Raw genomic sequence first — 17,714 nt, forward strand, 5'->3', positions numbered from 1 at the left:
TCGGCCTCGCAGGGGGAGGGGAGGGGGGTCCCGACCCCCCTCCCCCCTGCTCGGCCTCGCGCTACCGCATTGCTGCGCGCTAGGATTTGACACGATGCAATGCGGTTATTCTGTTTCCACCCCCACCGCACGCACCCTAAACCCTAAAAACCCTAAGATAGATAGTGGGGTCATGGATGTGAAGGACTCGCCTCCGCATGCGACGATGCGGCATGTCGCGTCGTCGCCTGCTCCGGCTCGTTCCTGTCTCGGCCCATACTTGGGCTAATCCCATGATTTCTCACGAGACAAAAGTATAAAAAAACATCTGGAGAATTAAAATTACAAAGAAAACGAAACAAAGAAAATATAGAGCATCATGCACCTTCGCCTTCCAATGTGGAGTGCAATCTCCAAAACCAGAAGTTCAACCATTAATAAAAAAGAAGTCCAAATCCTACTGAAGATAGTGCTTGTGATCACAACAAAATTGCAGAAGAAATCTACTAAGGGTTTTTGATTTCTGGAATGTAATCTGTCCTGGAATATCAATGTCAAAAAGATGAACCTGCATTCAAGAAAATTTTTGCTGTGACATAAAAAACTAAGAAAGAAGCACCCGAGGAATAATAATGTTTAGTGTCGAAGAAACAAAATGCACAAGGCGTAAGTTAACTAATCAAATGTTCTAAATAAAGGTAAGTTCAAGTTGTAAAAACACAGAAGTTCGGCGTTTTGAAAAAACATCAAATGAACATGTAGAAAAGACAAATTACACAGAAGCAAAAATGTTGTAAGTTCACGTTAAACACAAACTGAAGTTCTACCACTGTTTGAAGTATGAAAACATGTTACACAAAAAAGTAAGGTATGCATGCATATTTGGGAATAATCCCATAGTTGCCACGGAACAAACTAAAACCCAAATTAGAAAATTGAAAATTACAAAAAAAAACAAACAAAAAGAAATAATAGAGTGCGATGTTGCACCACCTTGCAATATGGAAATCAGGAAGTTCAATCACCGGTACCATAGAAGTCCAATTACTACCACAGAATGTGGATGATCCAAAAAACTAGTCCCGAAGACAGAATAAATATAAAAAGGATGATTTGTGTATCTATGGACCACCTCCACATTTACGTATATGAGTACTCTGAAAAACAAAAAAACGTACACAACATTTTTATAACAACACCAGTCGAACAGATCGTATTGCAGCATCGCCCAAAAAACATGCATTAAAATGAGGGAAGTTCAAGCACAAAAGGTGCAGAAGTCCAACTCTGTAACATAGACAGTAGAATCACAGAAAAAACGCATTATCGAATTTGCTTTTTAGATTTAATCACTTGGGTGACTACACCTTCTCAGTCCGCGACCTCGAACGATATCCTATTGCGCCCTGACATCAAAACGATAAATCAACCAAGCTGTCTCATTGAAGAACCGAAAACCAGCACGGGCCGACACGAGATCCAATCGCCCGATTTCAGGGGTGTATTCGCCTTCCCGATCGAATTAACAACACATGAACGGTCCAATCTCACTGCTGCAATCAAATCCGCTCTCTATATTCAAATAAAAATAAAAAAACTACAGAAGCGGCGGAACCACTCCCGCGGAGGAAGAACACAGAGCCTCAAATCAAATCCGTTGAAATTAACGACAAATTGCCCACAAAACTTGTACTTACACCAAATTACCATCATGTTCGAGGTTCCAGAACATCCAGTGAATGCATTAAACTTATAAACAGACACGAGTTCATCCGCCCCGAGAGTGAATCCGCCAAAATGCAAAATTACGAATCAGAACGAGAATTTAGATGCAGGTATGAGTATCTGGATTACAGTCACATCCCACACAACACTACCGACCAGAATAATTCGTGGGGGAAGCCACGGTTGCGAAGATAGCCCGAAGGTCGGGTTTGTACACATGGAAGTTCAGGCGCGTTATATGGGAAGTTCAGGTTGTGATCAAAATATTATTCTGATCCCGTGATCAGAATAGTGTTTATGTATATGTATATATATATATATAGAGAGAGAGAGAAAGTGAGAAGAAACACTAATACTAATAGACATGATTTTGAGGAACCGCTTCAGCAGCTCCACGTTCGTGGTCGCCGCGACCCTGGCGGCGGTAGTCCTTGTCCTCGCACGAACTGGCTATGCACGGCGTCGGCGCCGCTCTTCCCTGCCCGCAACTCGACCATGCCCTTCCCTGCCATGGGGTTCCACAAGGCGGAGGCGTCGTCGTCCCACAAGTAGGCCGCCTCGGAGTTCAGTGGAGGAGGAAGACGGTGCGGCGGCCCTCTCTTCTCGGACCTCGAGATGGCGATTGAGGACCTTAGGTGGGGATGGAAAGGAGAGAAGCGTATGTGGTGAGGGGGTGAGACACCGGTGGCGGCGTATGGAACCCTAGCTTGGGGTCGGGGCTCGGGAGGAAGAGTTGCGAGGGGAAGGGGCACGGGTGGGTGGGGATGCGAGGGGGCCTCACTACTACATTTCTCGTTCGCTTTTTTTCGTTGAGGGGCCTCGCTACCTGGTTTTTGGTCCTGTTTTCTTTTTGCGTGTGTTAGGTGCAACGACATCGTTGCGTGGGAGGTAGTAGGAGGACGAAAAAAACCCGACAAAGATGGGAGTTGGGACGAAAAAAAATAGGAGAGGTGGGACGAAAATTAACCGATGGAGACTACCAATTGAGACATCTCTATTCCTAATGTCTCAGTTGGTAGTCTCGCTTCCAAGGTTAATTTTCGTCCCACCTCCCCTGGTTTATTTCCGTCCTCCCTCCCACCTCACAGGTAGACACATCGAACCAAAAAAAACTCCCAGCGATCCCCCCACACCCGTCAAACAAAAAAGTGCTATGTTAGCGATGCTCCGAACCTCCGGTCGAACCATAGAAAAACAGCCAAAAAAATCTACAGAAAAACCTACGAAATTAAACCAGCTAAAAAAACAACAAACGAATCGCACGCATGTTAGATGAGGCTCCCCTCGATCTGTTTCCCAGGTCGATCGTCAGGCCGCCCCAGCGGCGAGAGCCCTTCGCCATCACCGAGATCCGAGAGGAGCCGCCGCCACCGAGGTCTGGGAGGAGCCACCGCCGCACCGTCTTCCTCCTTGGCTGACCTCCGTCGCCTCGCGGAACCCGAGGGCAAGGCAGGGCGTGATCGCTTTGCGGTCGAGGTCCAAGATTGCTGCCGCCGAGGTCCAATATTGCCGCCATCGACCTCTGAGATCGCCATCCCTTTCTGTTTCTGGTTCGCTCGCCTCTCTCCCTTTTCCCAATCTCTCTCTTTTGTGCGTGTGCATTACTACCGCCCGCCTCCGCTGTCGATTGGTGCCCCCATGGCGCTACCGACTCCGATGAGATCTCCGTTCTTCCAACATATGCAGCCGCCTCGCTGTAATGGCCCCATGTGCGGCCCCGTGGCTAACCCTAGCCACCTCTATCTCCGACGATGGTGCCTCCTCTTCCTCTCGCAGTCCCGTCCTCCTCCTTGCTAGTGCTCCACACGTATATCTGACGGTGACGGCGACCGACAGGATGTGGGCCTACCAGAGGGTGCGGCAGGCAATAGCGCAAGGCCGCTCGTAGCAAGGCGCGTGGTCGATACTCACGGCAATGGTGGGCGTGAGCATGGCACAGGAAGTGGCCAGGTGCTTGCGGGTGGTAGCTGCCGAGGACATGTTGATGTTCATCTGGGCCACACGGTGAGTATTCTCTGTTTATGTGAATAGAAGCTGCACCATCTTATTGAATAAATCCACAAAATTTGATCCACGGTGCCACTTCTTAGATTTGTTACATTATGTCCTGAACTTGTGAATTTCCAAGTTGTTACCACTACAATAGGTGGATCATTAGCTAGAGGGGGTATGATCATTAAAATTGATTTAATACAACCATTGGTAAGGTCTTATCCTAGAAGTTAGCTTGTCTATCTCAACAAACTAGAGGAGGTCGCTTGAATGAAGATGGCAGCCACTATTTTGTGCCAAGAAGTGAAGAAGGTTTGGGGAGTGTCGGTGTTTACCCAGGTTTACCCAGGGGGCACGATGTTTACCCAGGTTTGGGCCCTCTCTATGGAGGTAATAACCTACTTCCTGCTTGATTGATCTTGATGAATATGAGTATTACAAGAGTTGATCTACCACGAGATCGTAATGGCTAAACCCTAGAAGTCTAGCCTTTATGACTATGATAATGAATCTCCCCCCTCCGGACTAAGTCCTCCGGTTTATATAGACACCGTGAGGATCTAGGGTTACACAAGGTCGGTTATAAAGAAAGGAATCTACATATTTGGTCGCCAAGCTTGCCTTCCACGCCAAGGAGACTCCCATCCGGACACGGGTGCAGTCGTCGATCTTCACATCTTCACAGCCCATCAGTCCAACCCATAGCTAACAGGCCGGACGCCTGAGGACCCCTTAGTCCAGGACTCCCTCAGTAGCCCCTGAACCTGGCTTCAATGATAAGGTATCCAGCGCGTAGGTCTATTTTCGGCATTGCAAGGTGGGTTCCTCCTTCTGAACTCCAAGATAGTCTTCAAACGTATTGAACTTGTCCGGACCTGTAACACACATACCACACACAACCGCGGAGAGAATATAATTTTACACGAGTCCAATCCGCTGACAACTTTTTGTAACATGACATCACGTCTGTCCGGTCATAATTTCGAACCGTTTTTCGTCTGCCGCTCCATGTTTCGAGACGGTTGCCATTGGCACGTCTTGTCAAAGCAGAGATCGTGTCCTCTTATTACGGGATTCTCATCAATACGGGCATGGGTAACCCAACGGTGCCGTTTACACAGCCCTTGAGAACAGACGAGTTTTGAGGCGAGTGGGGAGGCGTTCAACATTCACTGCCTTTATGACGAGAAAAGCATCCCCTTTCTTCACCCACGCCTTTTCTCTCTCTGCCCTTCCATCCTTGAGCTCCATTACCCAAGTCCCCATCTTTCTCCATCTCCGGAAAGCATCTGACCATGTCCGGATCCGGAGGTCAAGGCAAGTGGATGATCTCCTCCGTCAAGGAGAAGGACATTGCCGAGCTTTGGGTGGCCAGGTACTTGTTTAAGGAAATCGCCCACCATCTTCTAGCCCAGGGGCAAGTCGTCCCCACCTCGAAGCCTACTGAGAGGGTAGTTTTCCTCCCTCACTTCGTTCGTGGACTAGGGTTTCAACTTCACCCTTTCGCCCGTGGACTGAGGTATTATTATGGGCTAGATTTCCATGATCTGGCCCCGAACTCCTTCCTCAACATCTCGGCGTTCATCATCATGTGTGAGGCCTTCCTCCGCATCCAAACCCACTTCGGGCTGTGGCTTAAGGTCTTCAACATGAAGTCGAAGGTGGTGGATGGCCAGCACGCGGAGTGCCGAGGCGCCACGGTGAGCAAGCTGGCCAACCTCTCTTGGGCAAAAGGCACTTTAGTGGAGACGGTAAAGGAATGGCAGAAACAGTGGTTCTACATCACAGAACCCCGCGGCGCCACCTGGGCCGCAGCTGCCGAATTCAACTCCGGCGCTCCCATGCGACTTACCTCCTGGGTCGAGAAGAGCCCGAACTAGTGCTCGCCAGATGAGCTGATAGCGCTGCAGACGCGCGTTCAAAGCATGGTGGACAAGGATGTCAAACTTGTCGATGTAATCCAGGTGATGCTAGTTCGCCGGATTCTCCCATGCCAAAGCCGAAGCCGTCCTCTATGGAAGTTCAATCCGAAGAAGTGCCATACCTTGAAGAGGCTCTTCAGAACCACTCATGAAGACGCCTGGAAGTTGCTCTTTAAGGGCAACGAGAAACCGCCGGGCACAGATTCGGACCGCGGGCACGACATTAACCACCTCGCCAACGAGGTATGTTATTTTGTTTCAAGGATGATATGTAAGCTTTTATTATCATTGCTTCTTCAGGACTGGATGGAGAGGGAGAAGCGGATCCAGTGTCCGGCTCCGCTACCTGAAGAACCAGTCATTCCGCGTTTAGCAAAGATGTTGGTGCCAGCGCCCTATAAGGCGTCGGAGAAGAAGGCCAAGGGGGTCCGGAGTGGCCCCCGTCGCAAGGGCGCTTCGGACGCGATGTCCGAAGACAAGACCCGCTCCTCCGCCACCGAAGATGACGACGATGATGATGATGAGGAGGAGAACAACCCTCCCCCTGATGAGGTAAGGAAGAAGAGGGCGACCCCCATGAACCTGGAGGCAGGGACGTCCAAGAAAGGGAAAGGCTCCCTCACGGATAACTTCGTGTGGGACGTCGGCAACAGTCCAGAGCGACGCCCCCACACTAAGCCTCAAGCTGCATCGTAAGTGCTATGACTCCCGCACACCCATATATCCAACCTCTCCTCTTTAATGTATCGACATGGTTAATTGTGCTATTACAGTCTGACCCATGACAGCTTCCAGCGGTCCTCATCTGGGGTTCGTTGGATTCAAAGGCTATGGCCAGCGAGTCTCCACCAGCCGCTGACTCTCCCAAGGCCAAGGGCGACGCGGAGGTGCTGTCCTAAAGGACTTTCCCGGGCCGGGGAGAGGCTCAGGAGGCGGTAGAAGGCGAAGCCTCCGTCGCCGGACACCAGGGGGAACCAATCCCTGTGGAGACTGGTGATGAGGGTCGTACTCAGTTTGGCCCTCCGCTGAATACGACAACGGAGACCAATACGGCTTCGAAATCTGGTGTGCAACCTCCTTCGAAAGAGGGGTAAAATGCCCATTCCGCCGGTGACCCCTGTCCAACCAGAGGCACCGGATAATCTGATGGAAGCGCTGCGAGGCACTTCCATTGTGGATGAGCACTGTGTTCTTATGGGCACGGTGATTGAAAGGGTTCAGTCCGCCACGAGCGGACTAACCGAAGCCTGCAGTAGCCTGCTGATAGGTTTTGAGGTAAGCAACGTAAAGAGAGAAAATCCGAATATAGACAGTAGCCCTTGAGACACTGTCCGGTGTTCGGAAAGAAATAGCCGGACAGAGGATCGATCCTTTAATGCAGGAAACTAACCAAATTTGTCTAAAATGAATACGCTGGCATCACTGCTGGCTGCGGCCTCGCATACCACCGAAGTCTCTGGACTGAAGCAGAGATTGGAGCAGGCCGAGGGGGAGCTCGGCCAGGTGAGGCGGCAGCTCCAGGAGAATCAAGGTATGTAATAACCCGTTATATGTTCGAAAAGAGTAAAATGATATACATTGACTGAAGTGTCATGATATGTATAGGAACGACGACCGAGGTTGAGGCCCTGAAGAAGGCCCTGGCCGAAGCCGAGGGGAAGGCGGTCAAGGAGCAGGCCGCCCGTAAGAAGCTCAAGACCCGGGTCAACGAGGTCCAGAAGGAGCTCCAGGACGCGGTGAGGAAGTGCGAGACCTTGGAGCGCGATGCGTCGGCTAAAGAGACCAAACTCTCCAAGGCTCGTCGGAGCACGGAGATGGCCCGGAATGTGGCCCAAGGAACCCTCCAAGAGATCCAGGAGGCCAGGAAGGTCGCGGCGGGTAAGGCATTTAGTATGCAGAGAAAATATGTGAAGAGGAAGTATCTTTTACTAACCCGGATTCGGAGTTCTCCAGGGGCTTTTGCTGATCTGCCACGAAGTGTGGCCGACGATGCGGAGTTCTTCCAAGCCGAAGAAGGGAGCTCCACGGAGAAGCTGTTCTGGTCGCAATATCTTGCGGCAGAACATCCGGTGCCCTTCAGCGATCAGCTAAAATAGTTGGTCGAGCTGCACAGGGTGGCCGAACTGGCCATTGAGGATTTGATAATCCGGTTTTGGCCAGCCGAAGCTATACCCAGCAGTTACTTCGGCCTTGTGAAGCGGCTAGTGGATGCCTGTCCTTGGATGGATGTCATCAAGCAGCCCGTCTGCATCAAGGGCGCGCGTCTAGCCTTCTCCTATGTCAAGGTCTAGTGGGTGTAGATGGACGCTATCAAGTTAGCGACCGAAGGGCCGCCCGAGGGCAAGGATCACCGCACACCCGAGCGATACTTTGGTGATGTCTTGGAGGGGTCCCGCATTGTTGCGGATCATTATGCGAAAGACGTGATCTTTGAATGAATGTGTTCAAGTTGCCTCTACCTTGAATGATAAAACAAAGTGGGGTTTGTAATATAATGCTTGTTATGTTTTTAGTTTTACCTCCTGTGCGGCCGTGTTGTATGAAATCTGAGGGTTGGCCAGTCGTTGGCTTCTGCCCCCACGTAGGTAGTACGGAGGTGTTCGGGATGGAATCTAAACAATCTTGATCCAATTATATGGTCCTTGAAGGAGTTGTTTAGCGCAACGAACCAGGCAACCAGACTATTCGGCTTTAACGCCCTCACTTAGCCATAGGAGTTCGATAATAAAAACATGGACACAGCCCCTAGTATGCAAACTAGAGTGCTATAAGTGTCTGATCAGGAAGTACCGATCCTTCGCATAAAGCGGAAGAAATCTCCAACGATTTGCAACCTCCGAACAGCTGACCGGCTCTCGCCTCATCATGACAGTCAGTTTTCGGCTTTCTCTACTGAGGTGCTCCTTTGGATAAACCAAGGCACAATCATAGTATTTCTCCCTTTACTACCTTAGCCGATATAGCAGAACGTAAGGTAGCAAGCACAGGAGCCGGGCAACCCAACTATTGACCAAAGACATGATTCGGAGCCAATGCATATAATTTGTGTCTGGGATCGGTCGAGCCGAACTATGGATCACAAGCTAGCTGTGCCTCCGTTGATGCCCATGGAATTTCGAGTGCATAATTATGCACGCGTGGTATGAATGCCACTACCTGATCGGGGCTGGGACGGAGGCCAAATTGCTAATCGAGCTCTTGACGAGCCAAGCTGTCCTGTTGCAGCGTAGTCCGGACCCTCTTAATGGTGTCCAGGGGCTCGGTAGCCGGATTACGGTTCTGCTTGAGAAGGCCACTCTGTACTTCTGCTGCTAGGGCAGCGGTTGATAACCCACAAGTATAGGGGATCGCAACAGTTTTCGAGGGTAGAGTATTCAACCCAAATTTATTGATTCGACACAAGGGGAGCCAAAGAATATTCTCAAGTATTAGCAACTGAGTTGTTAATTCAGCCACACGTGGATAACTTAATATCTGCAGCAAAGTGTTTAGTAGCAAAGTAGTATGATAGTAATGGTAGTAGTGGCAAAAGTAACGATAGCGGTTTTGTAGTGATTGTAACAGTAGCAATGGTAAAGTAACTAAGTGGAGAACAATATGTGAAAAGCTCACAGGCATTGGATCAGTGATGGATAATTATGCCGGATGCGATTATTCATGTAATAGTTATAACATAGGGTGACACAGAACTAGCTCCAATTCATCAATGTAATGTAGGCATGTATTCCGAATATAGTCATACGTGCTTATGGAAAAGAACTGAAAGTGCGTTATATCGACTAGAGGGGGGGTGAATAGGCGATTTTTATGAATTCTTCACTGAGGAATTTGCTGGTGAGGAAATTCCTTAGCGAAGAACTACTTGCAGCAGAATGTGTACTCAGAAGTAAACATACAATGATACAAACATAGTCATCATGATGAAATGAAGACTAGCACAAAGTACAGAAAGCGTAAACACAGGATAACAAGATGAAGACAAACAGACTGAAGAAATTGAACTGAGGAATTTGTGAAAGTCTTCAGTCAAAGTCTTCAAGCACAGATATGAACAACATACAACACAGTAATGAGGAAATGAAAGAGTTGAGGAAATAGAACCAGTTAGTTGGTGAAGACAATGATTTGGTAAACCAGTTCCAACTGCTGTCTCAGTTGTATGTCTGGTTGGAGCGGCTGAGTATTTAAACTCAAGGACACACAGTCCCGGACACCCAGTCTCTGAGCCGCAACTCAGGACACCCAGTCCTCACCGTATTCTCCTTGAACTAAGACCATGCAGGCCTCGTCCAATCACTCGTGGTAAGTCTTCAGGTGACTTCCAAACCTTCACAGACTTGGTCACTCGGCGATCCACAATTCCTCTTGGATGCTCTAGACCTTGACGCCTAACCGTCTGGAAGAAGCACAATCTTCAAAGGTAACAAGCGTCGGATCCATGCAGGATCAATTTCTTCAGTGATGCTCAATCACTTTGGGTTTGTGGGGGTTTGGTTTTGGGATTTTCCTCACTTGATGATTTTCGCTCAAAGTCCTCGGAGGATGGGTTGCTCTCAAATGACAAGTGTCAAGTTCTCTCGGAGCAGCCAACCAGCTAGTGGTTGTAGGGGGCGGCTATTTATAGCCTAGGGAGCAGCCCGACATGATAAGACATAAATGCCCTTCAATGATATGACCGTTAGGTGGATAGGATATTTTGGGACAGCTGGCGCGCAGCACAACAACGGTCAGAAATTTGGCTCTCAAATTCCTCAGGGCTATCATGTTCCTCACCGTGTAGGCAATTAGCACTGGTGAATTCCTAACTCCTCAGTCAGAGCAAAGTCCTCAGTGACCAGAAGAACTGCGTCTCTGTCACTGAAGAAATTGACTGAACTGTATGAGATTTTCAATGGCTTCACTCGAAGGGATTGGTAGGTGTAGGATTTTGAGTTGAGCATCACTGGAAATTTTTCCTTAGTATTTCCTCGACCCCCTTTAACAGTACGGTGTTTCCTATGACTCAAGAAAGAGAAAATGGAACTACGAAAACAAAAGTCTTCACGCTCCATATTCCTCGAATGAATACCAAGTCTTCAAGGTCACACCAATTTCTTCACTTTCAAAGTCTTCAGAAAGTCTTCAGAATATCAAAGTCTTCAGTCGAAGAACTTCATTTTTAGGGGTCGACTTTCTCTGTAAATATCAAACTCCTCATAGACTTATAGACCTGTGTACACTCACAAACGCATCAGTCACTTAACCTATAAGTCTTCAATACACCAAAATCACTAAGGGGCACTAGATGCACTTACAATCTCCCCCTTTTTGGTGATTGATGACAACATAGGTTAAGTTTTCAACGGGGATAAACATATGAAGTGTAAATACTGATATTGAGGAATTTGATTGCAAGATATAGAAGAACTCCCCCTGAATATGTGCATAGTGAGGAATTTGCTTTTGAGGCAATGCACATTTGAAGAATTGAATCATGGAGATCTCCCCCTATATCTTGTAATTCATACACGCATTTGATATATAATATGAAGAATTTGAAATGCATGATGAAATATGGTGCCTGATGAGATTCATCATGCGTGCAATAATATTAACGAGGAATAAGCATGCAGAATAACACATCAAAAGTATCTGAGCATAGTGCATCAAAGTCAGAGCACAATGCACCGTTCAAAAGTATCAGGGCACCATCGGATTTAAGATTACAACTCAATCCAATAAAAGTTTCAGAAGAACAAGAGTTGTAACTTAACAAAACGTCCATAATATAAACCCGCTTGAAGACTAACTCAGAGTTCTCCCCCTTTGTCATCAAATGACCAAAAGGATCAAAACTGAGGACTAACGCCCCTTAAAAATTTCAAGTCGATGGAGGAGCGCCAGTATTGTCGGGGTTGTTCGTTGAAGTAGGGCCTGCCGCAGTGTCATCCAAATCTTCATGCTCATCAGTTTCACGCGGTGAAGAATAAGAACTGGCCACCAGATCAGGAACTTTGACTCTCTTGAATTTCTTCGGAGGTGGTGCAGACCAGTCAAATGCTTCCTGGAGACCCATAGTCTTCAGTTCTTCCGCGGAATATACATGAGTGAGAACAGCCCAGGTGCGGTTGAGGGTTTCATGAAGGTGATACTGATTTTTCTTCACTGCATTATGGGTTGAGGTCATGTTGTGAAGAATTGCAGCAAACTGACGCTTCACCCATTTGTGATTGCGATCAACCTTCTGATGAAGACTGAGGAGTAACTCACGGTCAGTCATCACCCTGGGTGCTGTTGCTTGAGGCTTTTGCTTGGCTGATGTATTTGCGGCAGTGTCATGTGTTGCAGAATCGTCATTGGTGGAGTAAGATGTAGCTAGACGGAATTGACCATCCAATGGACGAGTGCCTTCATCGATCACAGCAGCTGCCTTGCCCTTATCATCAAATGATGAAACTGGTCGCTTGAGGACTTCAATGGGCGGCAAGTAGCTACCATGGTTCAGAGTGTCAGCCTTGTAATTCAGTGAAGATCTTGCCCTTATGAATCTCATAATCCAAGGCGCATAGGGCTTCAGCTCAAAAGGTGACATAGCAACATTAGCCAGAGTCCTCATGAAGAAATCATGGAAGTTGACGGGAACGCCATGAATGATGTTGAAAAGCATGTTCTTCATGATGCCAACGACATCTTCATCATTTGAGTCGTGGCCTTTGATAGGACTCATTGTCTTCGTCAGGATTCGATAGACAGTACGAGGCACATACAGCAATTCCTTGACGAGGAATTTGGTTCGAGGGGCCTGCCCTGGCTTCAAAGGCTTCATGAGCACTTGCATATAATGATCTGTCAGTTCGCGGTCATTATAGATGCAACGTGCATTGTCATGGGGAGGATCAAGAGGAAGGACACGAAGCAATTCAGTTGCTGGTGCCTTATAGTGAGTGTTTTCTGTCATCCAATCCAGCACCCATGAATTGACATCTTCAGCATCTCCGGTGATATGCAAAATGGCATAGAACTGAAGAATGAGTTCTTCATTCCAATCACAGATATCAGTGCAGAAGTTCAGTAGTCCTGCATCGTGAATAACTCGGAGGACCGGTTCGAAGCACAGTAGATATTCCATATCCACGTGAGGAATATGTTCATGATCGAAGATTTTGTCCTTGTCAAAGAGCACTGAGGAATAGAAGTTGGCTTGAGTAGCAGTCCAGAAACGTCTCTTCCTTATGCGAGCAGAGTCATATGGATTGTAATCAGTGAAGAACACATGCTCAGAAAAGTAGTCTTCAGCCTTGAATTTTTGCTTGCTAGAGAACGGATTCTTCGGTTTGGGCAGAGGAGTGTCAGTGATTTGCAGCACAACCTCAGGAATGACGATCTCAGGTGCTTCACGCTGAGGAATTTCTGGTTCCTCTTCTTGTGCAGTTTGGGAATCAGTAGCAGCAGGTTCTTCAGCACTAGCGGCTGGAATCTCTTCATGAACAGACGATGTGGGATGAGTTTCTTCAGAGCCCATTTGAACAGTAGTAGCCGGGGACTGAGGAATTTGTTGAATAGGAGTGAAGAGAGGAGTATTGGGATGCTGACTTTCCCAAAAGTCATCGTTCATTACTGGTGTAGTGCATCCAATATCCACATCTTCATCTTCTTTTTCAATTTCCTCAACACCAGCTTCTTCAGCTGTGAACTGAGGCATAGGTGAGGAAACGACTGGCGTTGAAGGGAATGTTTCCACTTCAATTTCTTCATCAAACTGCTCTGAGGTAGCAACAGAATGATTTTCTTCATTAGATCCGCTTGGGATCTTGTAGTCTTCTCCATAAGGAACAATTTCCTTGGATGACATGGAGGAAATTGGAATGGCATCAATAGGATTTTCAAGCGAGCTGGTCATTGGCTTCATTTTCTTCGCGGCCGAAGAATTTGACGCAGCTGATGCCTTCCTTTTCTTCACAGCAGCTCGCTCTGCAGCCTTGGTCTTCTTCACTTCATAAGCAGAAGGAAGAATTGGAGTTGGTGTTGGCGCAGGAGGAGCTGAGGATTGTGGTTCATTTTCTTCAGGCGCAACAGGTGTAGTTGCCCTGATCTCTTCAGTTTCTTCAGGCGCACCACTAGTGGATGCCCTGGGAATTTCTTCAGTGGCTGGAATGGAGTCATCAGCCTGGGAACTTGTATTCTCATCAGCAGGCTAAAAGTCATCAGCAGTGCTGGCATGTTCTTCAGCAGGCTGAGCAGAGTCTGCAGCCTAAGGATTTTCTTGTTGCGATGGGGCTGCAACAGTTGTCATTTTCTTCGTCAAATTGACGAATCTCACTTTGGCTCCTTGCCAATCAGCATGGTATCCATCGAAATCTTTGCTAAGGGCTTGGATCTCAGATTGAGCCTTGAGAAGTTCTTCAGGTGTTAGTCTGACAACGTTCTTCTTCAGAAGCTTCTCCTTTCTAGCTTGTGCTCTCTTTATCTCACGAGCCTTTTCAAACTTCCACTTCTCTTGAGCGATGAAATGGGTTAGCATATGACTTTGACCAGGAGTCAGAGGCAGATCAGGCATTGGAGTGTTTGGATCCTTATGCCATAAGTCAATGTAGTCGAGGATCTTCTTCGGATCCAGAAGCAGGGGCACAGGTGTTCCTTTGGCTCTAGCAGCCTTTGCTTGTCTGTCTCTGATGATTTCTGCAAGTTCTTCATCAGAAGCCTCATCATCAGAGGGCACTTGGAAAGCAACCTGTTTCTTTCTTGGACTTGGCCGAGGACCGCGTCCAGCTGTTGCTTTTGTCTTCAGCAGAGTGGGGCCTGATGAGGACATTGGTGCAGCTGAGGAACTTGCTGAGACACCAGAAGAAATTGAGAAACCCTGAGTCCTTTGACATGTAGCCAGATGCACAGGAGTTGAGGACTTGGAGGGAGCTGCTGAGGACTTTGGTGGAGCAGCAGTAGTCTGAGGAATTTGCCGCGAGGGCGCGGCTGAGGAACTTGGCCGTGAGGGCGCTGATGGTGAAGCACTTGGCTTGCGAGCAGGCTTCTTTGACATTGATTTCCTCGGCTTGACCGAGGTCTCAGCGGCAGCAGCAGCAGAATCCTCATTGAATTTCCTCACTGCCTCCTTGGCTTGTCTTGCCAATTTTGCTTGGCTCCTAGCCCATTCTTCAGGAAAGTCTTCACCACTTTTGATGCTAGTGGGATCAGCGACTTGGCCAGGTGCCAATGGAGCTCTTGGGCATGGAGGATTTAAGGCGAATTTCTTCATGTACTTTGGAGTAACATATCGATATTCCCTCCATTCTCGTGCCCATCTTCGTTCAATCCTCTGAATGCGCACTTTGCGCTGATTCTTGTTTTCTTTGCCAAACTTGGCTTCATCAGGTGTGCAATAATCCTTATATATTTCATCAGGGATCTCGAAAGCAGTCATGACCTCCGGTTTCTTTCCTCCTTTCTGCGGTCTCTTTCCTTCAGCCATTTTCTTCAGATGAGGAATTTGAACAATTGAACACTTTGAAGAAGTATGTAGTTTTTCTTCGAGGAACGCTGCAAATGAGTTAAGTTGATGAGAACCTAGTGATTCAGCAGCGGACATGAGTACCTGTGAACAGAGTGTAGGTGCGAGGAATTTGGAGAGGTCATATGCGTTCTCAGAAGATTTTTCGAAAAGACAAGTTTTGAGGAATTTGACCAGTTGAGCCTTGAGGAATTTCACTAAGCGTTCTTGTCTTAGGTTCCAGAGTTGTACAGATCGAAAATCCGCACAATTGAGGAATCTTGAAGAAATGAGTGCTTAGAGAGATGGATCAAGAGCATACAGTGTGTGAGGTGTTCATATGTGAAGATTTGAAGAATAAAACACCTTTGAGGATTTCCAGAAAAGTTTGAGAATCAAAGCGAGTAATAAAAGTGACTTTTAATTACCCAAACTGAAGAACACGACGAACAGAGATGAACAGCGATGAGGTTCATCAAGTTAGATCTCCCACGCCCTAACTTGGCAGAGGGAGACAGCTACGGCGGCGGCGGAGTGAAGATTTCCACAGCCGGCGCGAGTACGACGGCGACGAGGTCGAGGCAGTGAAGCTCTTCCTCACTGGCGGTGATAGAGTAGCGGCGGCGCTAGGGTTTGAGGAGAGCTCGAGCGAGAGACAGAGACCGAGCGGAGTAAATGAATTAAGGAAGGGGAGAGGGGTATTTATAGCCACGGTAAAAACTGTTCGCCCGAAGATTTTGGGACGAACATGCCCCTGCCCTTTCTTCTTCACGCGACATGTGTCACCCACGTACTGTGCAGATGAGATCATGTAAGATCGCGGGTGAATAAAATAATGCATCATGGGATGCGGAACGGTTTGAGCGGTAAAACCGAAAATCTGGATAAGATTTGTTTTAAAGTTTCGTTCGCAATTTCTTCAGTTGACAAGGACACAGTGAAGACTTTGAACGAGTTTCAATCAGAACGCACATGAAGAATTTGTGAATAGATTGGGTTGAGTGTAGCATAGAGGGGGAAGGGTCCGATCACATTCACTTAGCAGAAATCACAACTTGAAGAAATTGCAATAAGTGAATGCTGTAGAGGACATAAACTCACACACACATATATATATATATATAGCCAATGAAGAAAAACGACGGAAACAGTGAAGATTTTGCAAAGTTGAAGAATTTGAAAGACTGAAGAATTTCAAAAATGAGGAAAAACTCAGATTGAAGATTTTCAACTTTTGTGGTGGCGTGACCCACCGTGTAAGGATGATGATTTCAGACACCGCGTACAATTGTCTGGTTCTGAGAATCAAATTCTTCATTAATTTCTTCACACTTAGAGTGTTATTCTTCATTGATTGAAGAAAAACGTTTCTTCATGTGTTGCACATCTAAGTCATCAATTCTGCATAAGGGTTAGGATGTGTGTCCTTTTCAAAGAACATTCGAAGATTCTAAGATATTTAGCTCACACCGCAACTTGCTAAATCTCTTCTCGTCCAAGGGCTTAGTGACGATATCAGCTAGCTGTTCTTCAGTCTTCACATGCTCGATGGAGATGTTGCCCTTCAACACATGATCACGAAGAAAATGATGACGAATCTGGATGTGCTTAGTCTTTGAGTGCTGAACTGGGTTGTGAGCAATCTTGATGGCACTCTCATTGTCGCAGAGGAGAGGCACATTCTTCACGTTGACGCCATAGTCCTTGAGGGTTTGCTTCATCCAAAGCAGTTGAGCACAGCATGAGCCAGCAGCAATGTATTCAGCTTCAGCAGTAGACAGTGATACACAGTTTTGTTTCTTTGAGGACCAACAGACCAAAGATCGTTCGAGGAAATGACAAGTGCCAGATGTTGACTTGCGGTCCACACGATCACGAGCATAGTCAGAGTCAGAATATCCAATTATATCAAAAGCAGAGCCCTTGGGGTACCATAATCCTAGTGTTGGTGTGTGAGCTAGATATCGAAGAATATGCTTCACAGCCTTATGGTGTGATTCCTTCGGTGTAGCTTGAAATCGGGCACACATGCAAACACTAAGCATTATATCTGGCCTAGATGCACATAAGTATAGTAAGGAACCAATCATGGAGCGGTATACCTTGTGATCGAAGTCAATACCATTTTCATCAGTGCATAGATGGCCATTTGTGGGCATAGGAATTTTGACGCCTTTGCAATCTTGCATGCCGAATTTCCTCAGTACATCTTTGAGGTATTTCTCCTGAGATATGAATATGCCATTGCGCTGCTGACGAATTTGAAGACCTAAGAAGAATTTCAACTCTCCCATCATAGACATTTGATATTCTTCACTCATCATATAGGCAAATTCATCACTATAACGTTGGTTAGTACAACCAACGATAATATCATCAACATATATTTGGCACACAAACAGTTCACCATCATATGATTTAGTAAAAATAGTAGGGTCGAGTGAGCCATTCTTCACGAAGAATTCCTTCAATGTATCATACCACGCCCGAGGGGCTTGCTTGAGGCCATAGAGGGCCTTATTGAGTCTGAAGACTTTGTCAGGATTCTTGGGATCTTCAAAACCTGGGGGTTGAGCAACATATACTTCTTCCTCAAGCTTACCATTGAGGAATGCACTTTTCACATCCATTTG

The sequence above is a fragment of the Triticum aestivum genome, chromosome 4B, assembly GCF_018294505.1.
Source record: "Triticum aestivum cultivar Chinese Spring chromosome 4B, IWGSC CS RefSeq v2.1, whole genome shotgun sequence".
NCBI lineage: Eukaryota > Viridiplantae > Streptophyta > Magnoliopsida > Poales > Poaceae > Triticum > Triticum aestivum.